Genomic DNA, 12,882 nt, shown 5'->3' on the forward strand with positions numbered 1-12,882 from the left:
CCCATCTTAGATTGTATGGAAAAATTTAGTCTTTGACTCAATCCTAAGAAATGCACATTTGGTGTCACATTAGGAAAGTTGTTGGGATACATCATTTTTGCAAAAGGAATTGAGGTGGATCTAGAGAAAGTACAAGCAATAATGGACATGCCGCCACCTTAGAACATCAGTAAGATGAGAGGACTACAAGGAAGTTTCCAATATATTCATTGGTTTATCTCACAATTGGTGGATAGATCATGACCCTTCATAAAGACCTTACATAAGGGTGTAAAATTTAATTGGAGCTAGGATTGTGAGCAAAGCTTAACATAGATCAAACAATATCTTGTCAATCCACCAATCCTGATGCCTCCTATCCATGGGAAGCCTTTTCTTTTATACATTTCAACAACTAAAACATCTCTGGGAATTCTATTGGCTCAAGAATACAACGACAACAAAGAAAGGGCTATTTATTACTTGAGCCAAAAAATGATCTCTTATGAGAAGAACTATAGCATTATTGAGAAAGCTTGCTTGGCAGTTGTCTTTGCTTCCTAGAAGTTGAGACACTACATGCTTGCCCACACTATGTGGCTCATGGCTAAAATAGATCTACTAAAGTACTTGCTCAGTAAGGCAGCTCTCACAGGAAGATTGGCTAAATGGGTTATGATACTAAGTGAGTTTGACATCTAATACATTGAATGCAAGGCTATCAAGGGACAAGCAATTATAGATCAGCTGGCCGATGCACCCATACAAAGTCTCTTGGCAATGAACATTGATTTCCCAGATGAGTCAATTCTAACACTCACGCACCACACATGGGTTATGTTCCTTGTGTTGGATTACTCTTTATTACACCATAGAGATACTCATTTCCCAAAGCGTATAAGATTCTATTTCCTTGTACAAACAACATTGTTGAATATGAGCCTTTGATCAATGGCATGAAAATTGCGGCCAAATGGAGAGTGGATCAATTAGACATCTTTGGTGACTCTCAGCTTGTCATCAACCGGGTTAATGATGTGTACTAAAAAAAGGATGAGAAACTAATTCCTTACAAGTGCATGGTTGATGAATTTAAGAAGTATTTTGCACACATCACCTTCTAGCAAGTTCCACGAGTAGATAATAAAGTGGCTGATGCCATGGCTACATTGGCCTCCCTGCTACAAAGGCTTGAAAATGACCTCCGACACGAATTCTTGGTGGAAGCGTTACACTACCTAGCCTATGAAACCCCTAATTCTAGGACGATCTATTCTATTGTTGGACAAGAATCATCCCACTACCATCACATTTATTCCTATCTCCACAATCAAATCATTTTAGAAGGTCTGACCCAGAATGAGAAATGTTACCTAATTCATAATGCTTTGCATTATGCCATTTTTGCTAAAGATCTGTATAGGAGAGGTTTTGACGAAGCACTCCTTAGGTGTTTAGAACCCAAAGACTCTAAACGTGCACTAATTGACATTCACGAGGGCATTTGTGGATCTCACTCCAATGGCCTGACACTAGCTCGCAAACTCCTTAGAGCTAGTTACTATTGGCCTAAAATAGAGCAAGAAGCTATCAAGTATGCTAGATCCTGCAAGCAGTGTTAGCTACATGGGAATCTAATCCATGCTCCAGCCAGAGAGCTGATTCCCTCTACTACAAAATGGCCATTTCAATAATGGGCCTTCAACTTGGTGGGACAAATCCACCCAACCTCTTCTAATGGACATAAGTTCATTATCACAGCTACAGATTACTTCACAAAGTGGGTAGAGGCACTAAGAGAGAACCCTAAGAATCAACAACAACGAGTCCAAAAAGGGAAGTTTGAACCAAACTGGCTCGATCCTTACATCATTACTCCAGTAAATGGATCTAGTGCTTACCAGCTTTCCACAACTGAAGGAGAAGCTCTCAAAGAACCTGTCAACACTCTCCACCTGAAGTGGTTTTACAGTTGATCTAATATCAGTAGCTCTTTGTACATATCTATATGTCCTGAAAAAAATCCTAAAAATTAGAAAAAGTCTTGAAAAAAATTGTTACCCTGGTGAAAACCTAGCAATAGGCACCTTGGTAACACCAAAAAAAATAAAAAGAAAAAATAAAAAATAAAATAAAATTGAAAAACAACAAAAGTGCCATTGGTGAAAACCTAGAAATAGGCATCATGGTAGCAAAAAAAGAGAAATTTCTACAAAGACAGTGAAAACCTAGTAAATAGGCACCTCTTGTTCCCAATACACCACCCTGCAGTGCATCTTCTGACTTTCTGTACAGGTTCTTTTCTGCTTTTCTTGCTTTTCGCTCATGTATCTATGGATTCAGTCTTGTCATAGCTCAAGGGCATTCCCCCTTAGTGTCACTCTTTTCGAGATTCTCTTCATAGAATCTCTTTTATGATAGTCACCAGTGGTCCTCACTGTGTCTGCCTATTGTCGCTAGTGCCACTCTTTTCGAGATTCTCCTCATAGAATCTCTTTAACGATATTCACTAGTGGTCTCACTATGTCTACCTACTATCATTGGTGTCACTCTTTCCAAGATTCTCCTCATAGAATCTCTTTCGCAATAGTCACTAGTGGTCCTCACTATGTCCACCTATTGTCGCTAGTGTCACTCTTTTCAATATTCTCCTAATAGAATCTCTTTCACAATAGTCACTAGTTGTTTCAGCTGTGTCTACCTCTATTGCTCATGTCACATTTTCAAGTTCCTTTATGGAAGATCTCTTTGGTGTCAATCACCATTCATCATGGCTATATCTGTTTACTGTCGCTTAGTCCTCCTAGGTTCTTCACCTCGAAGATTCCTCTTTGACCTCAATCACCAGTCGTTCTGACTGCGTCTGCCTACTGTTGTCACCCTACTAAAGAGATTTCTTTCAAACATGGTTTGGACACTAACACTTGACATCAATTTTATGACACAAAAATGAACCCAAAATGATGATTTTTTTTGGATATGCTGAGCATTTTTCTTTGTTTGCTTTGTTTTCAGTTTATCATGTCTCCTCGAGCAATTTGATGATGTCATTTCTGTTTAGAGAAGTAATGACTGGGCGCATGATCTTTTCTTTTCTTTTTGTCTATGGTTTAGTTCCAATTAGTTGACAAATTCCTATAAGAGGGGTGTCCACTATATGAGCCTCCATCTCATATTGGATGGCTAGGTGTACCTCAACTCCTTTTATACGAATACATCAATAATGCTAGTTCTTCTCCTTGTCTATTGGAGTGAATTATTTATGCTATAGTAATATGTAATACTCATCCTGCTAAGTGAACGTACGGGTCACTGCGAGTATTATGATGCATTTTTGTCCTAGGTTATAGATGCAAAGGCCATTGTAGACATACTACTTATTGATTACTTAGCATAAGAAGGATCTTCCATGTGTTTGGCATGTCTACATGCAAGCAACATTCTGGTCATCCTAGCATTTATGCTTTGATGCTTATGTTAACTTGCTATATTAAAAGGGACAAATGTTCTGGTCATTTTGGCTTCTTGTGCCTTGAATGCTTACATTTAATCCCAACAAACATATGATGTATGTCCTATTCATATTTCCATGATTGCAAAGTGAGTGGTAATTGTAGGCTATATAAGCTTCATTTATGTCTAGTGATGAAAAATTGTCGAGGCCCAGTAACCAGACCTACAGTTGCATTTAATATAGTATTGAATTACATAGTTCACTTGCATAAACACACGATTCATTTGTGATCCTATTTCTATTCTCCATGATGGGGATTAGGGGTCTCTTCAAACGTATCTAGATTCTCTATGGATGCACAAGCATTTTGTTTGTTGGTTTGCGCTCCTCGATGGAATACTTGTCACTGTCAACCAAAAACAAGCAACACTGCACGAGATATTAGTTCATTTCCATATGCATTGCATCCATATACTCACATCATTTACTCTACATAATCACATCACATCACATCAAAGTACATATGCATCCATAACACATAACATTCATCTCATCGATATCTCATTTACATCAAAGTAAAACAGACACAGATAATGACATGTACACAGGAATACTCGACTCAAAATCTCATGTACATATATATATATATATATATATATATATATATATATATAATGTTTGTACAAAAAATGGGCGCTACTCGAGTGCTATTGATCAAAATCGTACAAAATGGTGTTGGCACACCAATGGATACATAGCAACAATCAAAATCAGGATCAAAGTAGTCAGGAGCTAACTGTAGCCTACTCTATCACCTCTTGCAGCTGGAGGAAGGGGAGGAGGGTGTATATCTAGTCTCGCTAGAGGATGAGCACCCTCGAACTCTTGAGCATATTGGGAAAATCGAAGAACTTGCAAAGCCTCATTAGGCACAACTGTAGAGTATGCTGAGAAATAATACGTCACTTGAGCCATTTGCAATCTGACCTCATCTTGTAGCATCTCTACCCTCTGCTTGGCTATCTGTACTTGCTCCCGTAGTCTCAGAATCTCCTAATCTCGTTCAGCTAGCTGTGTATCCCTCACCACCACTAGAATCTATAACTCTCTGATCTGCCAGGAAGCCTGTTAGATCCGCTCCCTCTATCATCAAAAAAAAAATGGGGATCCTATGGTAGGTTGCTCCTGCATCTCCTCATAGAGCATCTTAGGTGCCTACTCAGTGGGTGCCTACTCCTCCACCCTCGGCCTCTGTCGTCATCTTTGTCCTCTGCTGCTACTCCCAGCCCTTGGATTTGATCGCATCTATCGTGTAGGGATCTCAACTTGCCTGACTCTTTGCCTCACCTTTGGTAGTGGGCCCTATGCTACCTGTTGTGGGGGAACCTGCTATAAAGGAGCCTATTGCTACTCTGTTGGTGCCTACTATGGGCCTGGCATTGCTCCCCCCAAGGGATCTGTAAATTGTGGGATGGGGTGACCAATAAGATATGCCTGATATGCTGCCATCACCCTTGCATTGGCTACCTCTAGATGGTAATCCCATTGTGTCGCAACTAGGTTGCGCACATCAATCATCGACTGCCCTACATCAAGTTGTGTCGGCCATCCCCATGTTAGATCCTTTGGGACTCGCGCATAGGCACAAAACTCCTAGGAGATGTCCTACTACCTCCCATATTGCCTCCATACTCGATTGATGGCAAACTGCTAGAAAATCTATGTAGTCTTGGCCACCAGCGATCGCGAGCTAAACATCCAACCGAGCTTTGCAGGAGCATCCTCCCACTCCTTGGTCTCTTGCCAGGGCTGCCATATGATAGAGACCAGGACATCGAGATGGGCCCTCCATTGCTTTGTCTTACCTAGGCCTGCCTAGGTAATATGTCCTCTTATCTACAAATGTATGGTTCTGTAGGTTCCTAGGCATCATCAAAAATAGGTCATGTGACTGGCAGATGCTCCTATGCCTAGACCTGTAGCACATACACACCAGTGGCCATACTCTTCCACTCGTGGTACACTATCTCGTGTATCTCATAGAACATATGGGTGAGCATGTACTGACCCCATCCAAATCTCTCTGGTGCATCCAACATCCTCCGCAACATGATCCCCCATCCACACTCCAAGCCATGTTGTCCTCTATTTGGAACCAAGAAGCAGCTAATGAATATAGCCAAAATTGTGGCCAATCTATGTGTCTGCCCATATGTATGGACAAGCTCATCCCAGGTGATGGCTCGTCAAATAGCTAACTGTCTCCCAAAAATGGTACACAATGCCTCTGTCCCTGCCTGGGGCACTGTGTCATATGATACTCTCAGCCCATGAAATGGTATGCGTAGGATCTTGTATATATCCTCGGGGGTCACAGTCATCTCTCCCTGAGGAAGGTGGAAGGTGTTCATGTTTGAATGGAAATGCTCCACCAATGTAGTCAACAAGTTGTGATTCACTAGCAATGCTGGGATCCGACATAAATACGTGAGCCCCAATCTATCTATATGAACCATGTCCTCTGCATCTAGGCTCCGCAACAAATCCCCATATGGTAGATAGTGAGATCTAAATGAAACATCACCAAAGACCTCCTGCACACACGAACAACAACAATGACAAGAAAATGGTCAGTACTCGATCACCAAATCCAAGCGATGAAGAAACAAATGCGAAGATAACGCTAAAAACGTAAAAAAATGCAATTTTTAAACCTGTTGCTGTCACAAATTTTTGTGCAAGGATGTATTTCCTCCTGCGAGAATTTATATCTTCACGTGAGAAACTTCATCTTCTCACATGAAAAATTCAAGTTCCCACACATGCATGAATCCCCGTGCAAAGAGAGTCTTTTTCACATGAAGAAAGAAGTCTTCGTGTGAAAAAGACATTCTCGCGTGAAGGGTGACAAAGCTACATGCAAAAATCTATCATTATTCCTGCGATAAGTGGGTATCTCTCGTGCAAGAATCCCCATCGACGTGCGCAAAGATCTACCAGGTTGACAAATCTCCACGTGGAAAAAGATAGATTTCGCCCGAGAAAGGACAGTCTCACACAAAGACCAATGTTGACCACCTAAAAACAAGCTAAAAGTACAATAAATGACCTCAAAATGCATGAAAATGAGAGTACAAAGCTTGGATATCGATTACTCACTGGAGGTCCGTAGTTCACTGGCCGGCTATGTCGTCAAGAGTGCTCAAAATTATGATATCTCACATTCACTACCATACCTCTCTCAGAGCTCAAATTCACTAAAAGTCAAAATGCACAAATGAATTGAAAGTGACCCCTTTGGCCCTTATGTAGGGGGTGAGCTAATTTTGGAAAGTGCTCTAATTTGTGCAAAAATCACCCCTAGCTAATTTGACCATTTTGAATTCATTTTTGAGATTGAATTCAAAATCTGACACACCTCAGTGCCATAAAAATGCATTTTCAAATTTTGGGGACCGATGTAATCGAACGCTTGTGCAATATGAAATTTTTTGTTATTTTTGGATTCTTGGAATTCTTTCAACTTCAAATCCTTCATATTTTCAAAATCTATTTTTGAAATAATCAACTCAAGTCAAAACTAGTCAACTTTTGGTCAAAACTGGATCTTTTGGACCTTCAAATCACTGCAAATCGACTCTGAATTTTCTTCTGATTGTTCTAATCTCTTCTACATTCTGTAGAATCTTGGATTTCTTCCCTATCTCTCAACATCTCACTTTATATCATATTTCTAGTGTGTCATCTTTCGATTTCACTCCCAAGGGGGCAGGATGATTACATCATTGAATCCTTATTGCTCAAGGCACTTTGTGTCCATCTTATGACACCACTAGGGGCATCTTGTTTCCCTCTTTCTGGCATCTTTGTCATCTATTTAATTTGGTCATTAGTCAATTATAGGTATCGGGACAATCTAAATCTCGACTCCTAAGGATCAAGCTTTGTTCTAGGGATGATTCTATGTCTCATAATTCAATTTTTTTATCTGCTATTGCTCTTAGGTATCTAGGTGTTCTATCTGGTTCCTTAAAGATTAAGCTCCATTCTGGAGACAATCTTTTAAACGCTATTGATCTCAGGTATCTAGGTGTTCTATCTGGATCCTTAAAGATTAAGCTCCGTTCTGGAGACAATCTTTTAAATGCTATTGATCTTAGGTTTCTAGATGTTCTATTTGGATCCTTAAAGGTTAAGCTCCATTCTAGAGATAATCTTTTAAATGCTTATCACTCTTAGGTATCTAGGTTTTTAATCTAGATCCTTAAAGATTAAGCTCCGTTCTGGAGATGATCTTTTAAATGCTATCAATCTCGGGTATCTAGCCGTTTTGTTTGGATCCTTAAAGGTTAAACTTTGTTCTGAAGGAAACCTTTATAATGCTTATCAATTTTGTGTATCCAGGTATTCTACTTGGATTCCTTGGGATTAAGCTCTATTCTAGAGATGGTCCTTAAAAGCTTATCAATTGGTCTCTGTATCATCGACTTTGGAACCAATCTTATCTCTTGATCTTCACATCATGCTTTCTGATTTTCTTTGAATCGAAGGTGCTGCTCACACATTCATTCAAAGAGGGGCAAAATGTAATACCCCAAAATTGGCTCATTGCCATTATACCAATTTTGGTCTATTCTGACCAATCCTAAGACCTATTCTAATAGGCAATTCTCATTCTAATTGTCGCTACTTGACTTAATTATCAGATGTAGAAAACCCTAATTTGCATTCATCATGCTCATTATTTAATTCCTATAGTATTTACTCATGTTAGTCACATCAAAACCTATTGATTAATATTTAATTTAATTATTAAGTATTTATACTTTAATTAAATTAAATTATACCCTAAGGCTAATGTACGAAGGAATTAAATTTATTTAATTTAATAAATATGCCTATTTTAATTAATTGAATGTGATTATTTAATTAAATAGAAAAGGTATTTATGAGGTCATATCTCATTTTACTAAATTAAATATCTTTCCTAATTCTACTCTTTAATTCTAAATGGAAACTCTAAGTGAACTCTCTCTTGAATTGGAATCAATCTAGTTAATTTGATCTCACACCCATGGCAAGTTCAGTTAACTACTCATCACACTCAGATTAGAAACAATTCACTTCACCTGCACAAGGAAGTTTCCATTTTAACTGAATCTTTCCTTCAATCCTAACCATTGATTCGAGTTGATCTCACCTGTTGATAGATTCCAGGAATTCTATTTAAGGAACTCATAATTCCTTATTAAAGAGGTTGAATTTTATTGCTATCGAATCACTGCTACATTTTGTATTCACTTTTGGCTCACATATTCCCATATGTTTACATTCTAATCTTAATCTCATCTAGTTCTTAAAAATGCATATGGTTAATATAGTTTGATTTACATGTTCTTAGATTAATTGCATCTTTCATATACAATAATTGCATATCACATGGATTAATTGCATTCAAAATCCTTCATTATTAGAGGGTCTAGTTGCCTATACCTCGAGTCTGAGGAAATTGCATAGGAAAAATCCCTTTAGATAGGAGGCAACGGGTCGCACTATCGAGTGTCTCAGATGAACAATTCAATGTTCATTCCAGGATGACTTTGCAAGTAATGACCACGTTGAAGTGTGTGTGAGGTTTAAAGGCCCACATTTTCATGCATACAATTGTTCTCCTTCTTGTTGGAATTTGAGGACTTGCCTTGTTGATTGGATTGTGGTGTTGTCATTTCTGCATCCTTTGATTTGTCATTCTTCCATTTCTTCTTACCATTTCCTTTATTTGAAGACTATCCAGTTGAATGTTGAGAACCCTCATTGTTGGCCACCAATGCTTTAGACTAAGGTGATTTGAGAATCCCTATTGATTTCAACTTCTTTTCTTCAGTATCCAATAGATCAACATATTCATCAAAAGTGACTTTCTTATAGGAAGACCCTAAGGTAGTCTTTGAGGTGTTAAAAGAAGATATGAATGTGGAATACTCTGATGGTAGCTTGTTATGTATAAGATAGATCAATTTGTCATCTTTGATAGAACTTTCGCAATCAGTAAGCTTTGTCCTTAGTTAATTCACCTTGATGATGAAATCATAAATTGAATCATATGACTTAGGATCTAAGGAGACAAGCTCATCTTCAATTTTGTAAATATCCTCTTTAGACACTTTACCATAAAGGTTTTCAAGAGTATCCCAAGCTTCCTTGGATGTAGAACACTTCATGATTTGATACATGATCTTATCATCAACCCCCAAACATATATCACCTAGGGCTTTCCTATCCATTGTTACCCAAGCTGAAATATCACTTGTTGATACTTTATCACCTTCTAGTTTAGGAAGAGTACCGTCTACATATTGTGAAACTCCATTATGCATTAAGTGATACAACATTTTAATGGACCATGTAGCATAGTTATGAGGATTTAATTTAGGAAACTTAAAGTTTCCCATAATGTAGAAAATGAAAGAAAAGTGCAAAAAATAGAGAACACAACACCAAGAACACCCCCCCTTTCACTAAATCAAGAAACCCCCCCAAAATAGATGCTTTGGGCACTTTATCAGTAATGTGATTAAAATGGGTCACTTGCCAATTTGGCATTCATGGACTCCTCATTTTTCTTGTTACAACCTCTAAAATGATTACAAATCTAGAACTTTACAATGTACTACAATTCTGAAGCAATACAAAGCAAAGAAAGGCCATATTTTTGAAAGTGACACTTTTTTCCCCACAACCCTACAATATGACTACAGATCTGGATAGTAGACAAAAAATAATGCACTTTTAAAAACAATGAAACCTATTTTCGACTCCACATGTGCTCGTACAGAGTGTTTGAAGTTGTAAAATGCAGGATTATGTAGGTACAATCACCAAAAAATGCAATTTCTGAAGAATCCATGCACCAAAACTATAAAAGAGCTACACCATTGAAAAATTTAGAAAATTATACCCAATTTCAAAAAAAATACACCTGATTTGGAGTCTGGATGTCCAAGTTATCGCCTCTCAAAGTGGGACTGCAAAAACCAAAATCAATCTAGAGAGGGGTTGCATCAGCAAAAGATGAGGTTAAATTTGACGGTCATATGGCCATTGCAGTAGTTTAATTTGGCCCTAGAATGACAGTCAGACAACCATAAATTTTAAGCTCACAAACTAGATGATGTCAGTGATGCCAAGCCCAGTGATGATGTCAGTCATACAAATTTGTATGAATGGGTGACATGGCAAAAATCCATACTATATAATTAATAACTTGGTGCCTAGCTAGATTGTTGATGTGTCTAATGACTACATGAGTGTCCACATGTCGAGGGAGGAAGTCTATTGATTTGGAGCCACATATTGTTGTACTATTTAGCTAACTTGGCTGATCATATAGGCTGATGTGTTTGTTGACACAGGGTCTACATGGCACCGATAGGAATAAGATGGTAGCCTACGTGGTAGTGACATGGCTTTTCTATGTGTGCTAAGAGTTAGAGTTTCCAACGTGTACTTTTTGGGCCTAACATGGGATCCCCATGTTTCACTGTGGAGCGACGCATGTCAGGATTGGATTCGCCCTCACATCGCTACACAAAGATGTTGAATTTAATACATCATTGCTAGGAAATGCTTTGGCTGATCGGAGTTTGTTTTAATGTGTGCCAAATTTCACTTTTTGTCCCACATTCATGGAAAAGGGAGCAGCAGTGTTGTATAAAATAAACACACCGCCGATGGAAAGCAAAAGCCCCCCTGCCAGTGGAGCTTGTCTGGTTGTCGGTGGATGTGTCGAATCTGTGCGGCAGGGGTGTTGTGAATTTCATCAGGCCAATTTTCGATGCTGCCAGGATTATGAGGTAGTCCATCCGTAGATGTGTATTCAGACCGCTTCTGACTTAGAATATAACTTGGATTTAAAGCCTGGAAATTATAAGAAAGCCCTGTAAAAATAATTGCAGAATATTCCACAAAAATTATAGAGCCGAGCCAAGGTGTCACTGCCCGTTTTAGCTAAAAAAATTTCTCTGCTTGTGCTAGTAATTTAAAAAATACCCAATAATTGTAGAGAATAAAATAATTGCAGATATGAAATACAAATAATCAGATCAAATTAAATCATACCCGAACTGCAAATTGGGGCCTCTAGGTTCTGGTTTGCAAAAAAAATTTGCCTCATGTTCAAATTTCACCTAGCATAGGCAAATTTATAGTCGATCTTCTTCGAATTGATGCTTTGGATGCAACGGTGAGGTCAGATTTGGCTCTAGGCACTGCCAATTTTTGCGGATTCTCCAGATTCAGGTCAAGGTGCTGAAGCATGAACGGTCTCGAACAACTATGTGTAAAGAATATCCCTCATCTTTGATACCATGTAAGAATTTGGCTTAGGTTAGAATTCACCCAAGACCAAGAAACTCAAACACAAGCACATAGTAGACCAAAGACAGAGTATGATCAGAATGACAATATTCATTCAATATACCCACATGAGAGTACACTAGGAGTGCCTATATATAAAGGCCTCAAGAAAGCTTTTAGAATGCATAGAAGTCAGCATCATGATAAGTCATACAACCAAACACATGTCCACCAGATATGGGTTATCCTCCATTAAGCACAGAATTAAGTGCAATGATGTGAGGATAAGCCTACAATGGTGTATCACACAAATTAGTGGTGTAGACAACATGTGCTAAATGAGGAGTGTGAATAACTATGTTTTCAACATGATAACTTAGTGAATGATGTGAACTCCCGTGTTGTAGACACCATGTGCATAATTAGAGTTGCATAACTCATGAGAGTACACAAACTCCTAAGTGTCTCACCTAAATAAATAATAAAATAATACAAAATAATAAAATAATGCATTAACCTAAGTAAACTTAAGTAAGTGTACTAATTAAATACTTATTTACACTAAAAAACCCAAAAGAAAAGAAAACTTAAAGTGAAGGCCAGTTCCATCACCATACCACAAAACAAAATACAACATTAAGATGCAAATATCTTCTCAACCAAACCAACTCTCCCAAATGGAGAGCCTCCATCACTTGGTAGATAATGAGGAAGACAACATCCATCCCCAATCTTAACACATTCATAACATCAAGTTCAAGCTCACTACACAAGCCACAAAGAAGAGCATAAGAGTATTGACAAGCACCAAACCACAACTACAGTGACATACAAACACTAGAAACCTTCACCATAAACTACAAAACTATAATCCTCACACAAGAAATAAGAGTCTCAATTGAGGAGTCTATAAGAAAAATAGGGGACAAAACCCCAACACATAAATCTTAGAGCAAAGACTGGACCAAGGAAAATTGCCCAAGGAGTAGGCCATAACCATCAAGTCCTTAAAATCTAGAACAATGACACCATCCTTTGTGGAATTCTCAACACTTATTGCAACTTGATTTGACCCAGACAATTCATTTCCCCTT

The sequence above is a fragment of the Cupressus sempervirens genome, chromosome 8 (assembly GCF_028749045.1).
Source record: "Cupressus sempervirens isolate cs-2001-9-10 chromosome 8, ASM2874904v1, whole genome shotgun sequence".
NCBI lineage: Eukaryota > Viridiplantae > Streptophyta > Pinopsida > Cupressales > Cupressaceae > Cupressus > Cupressus sempervirens.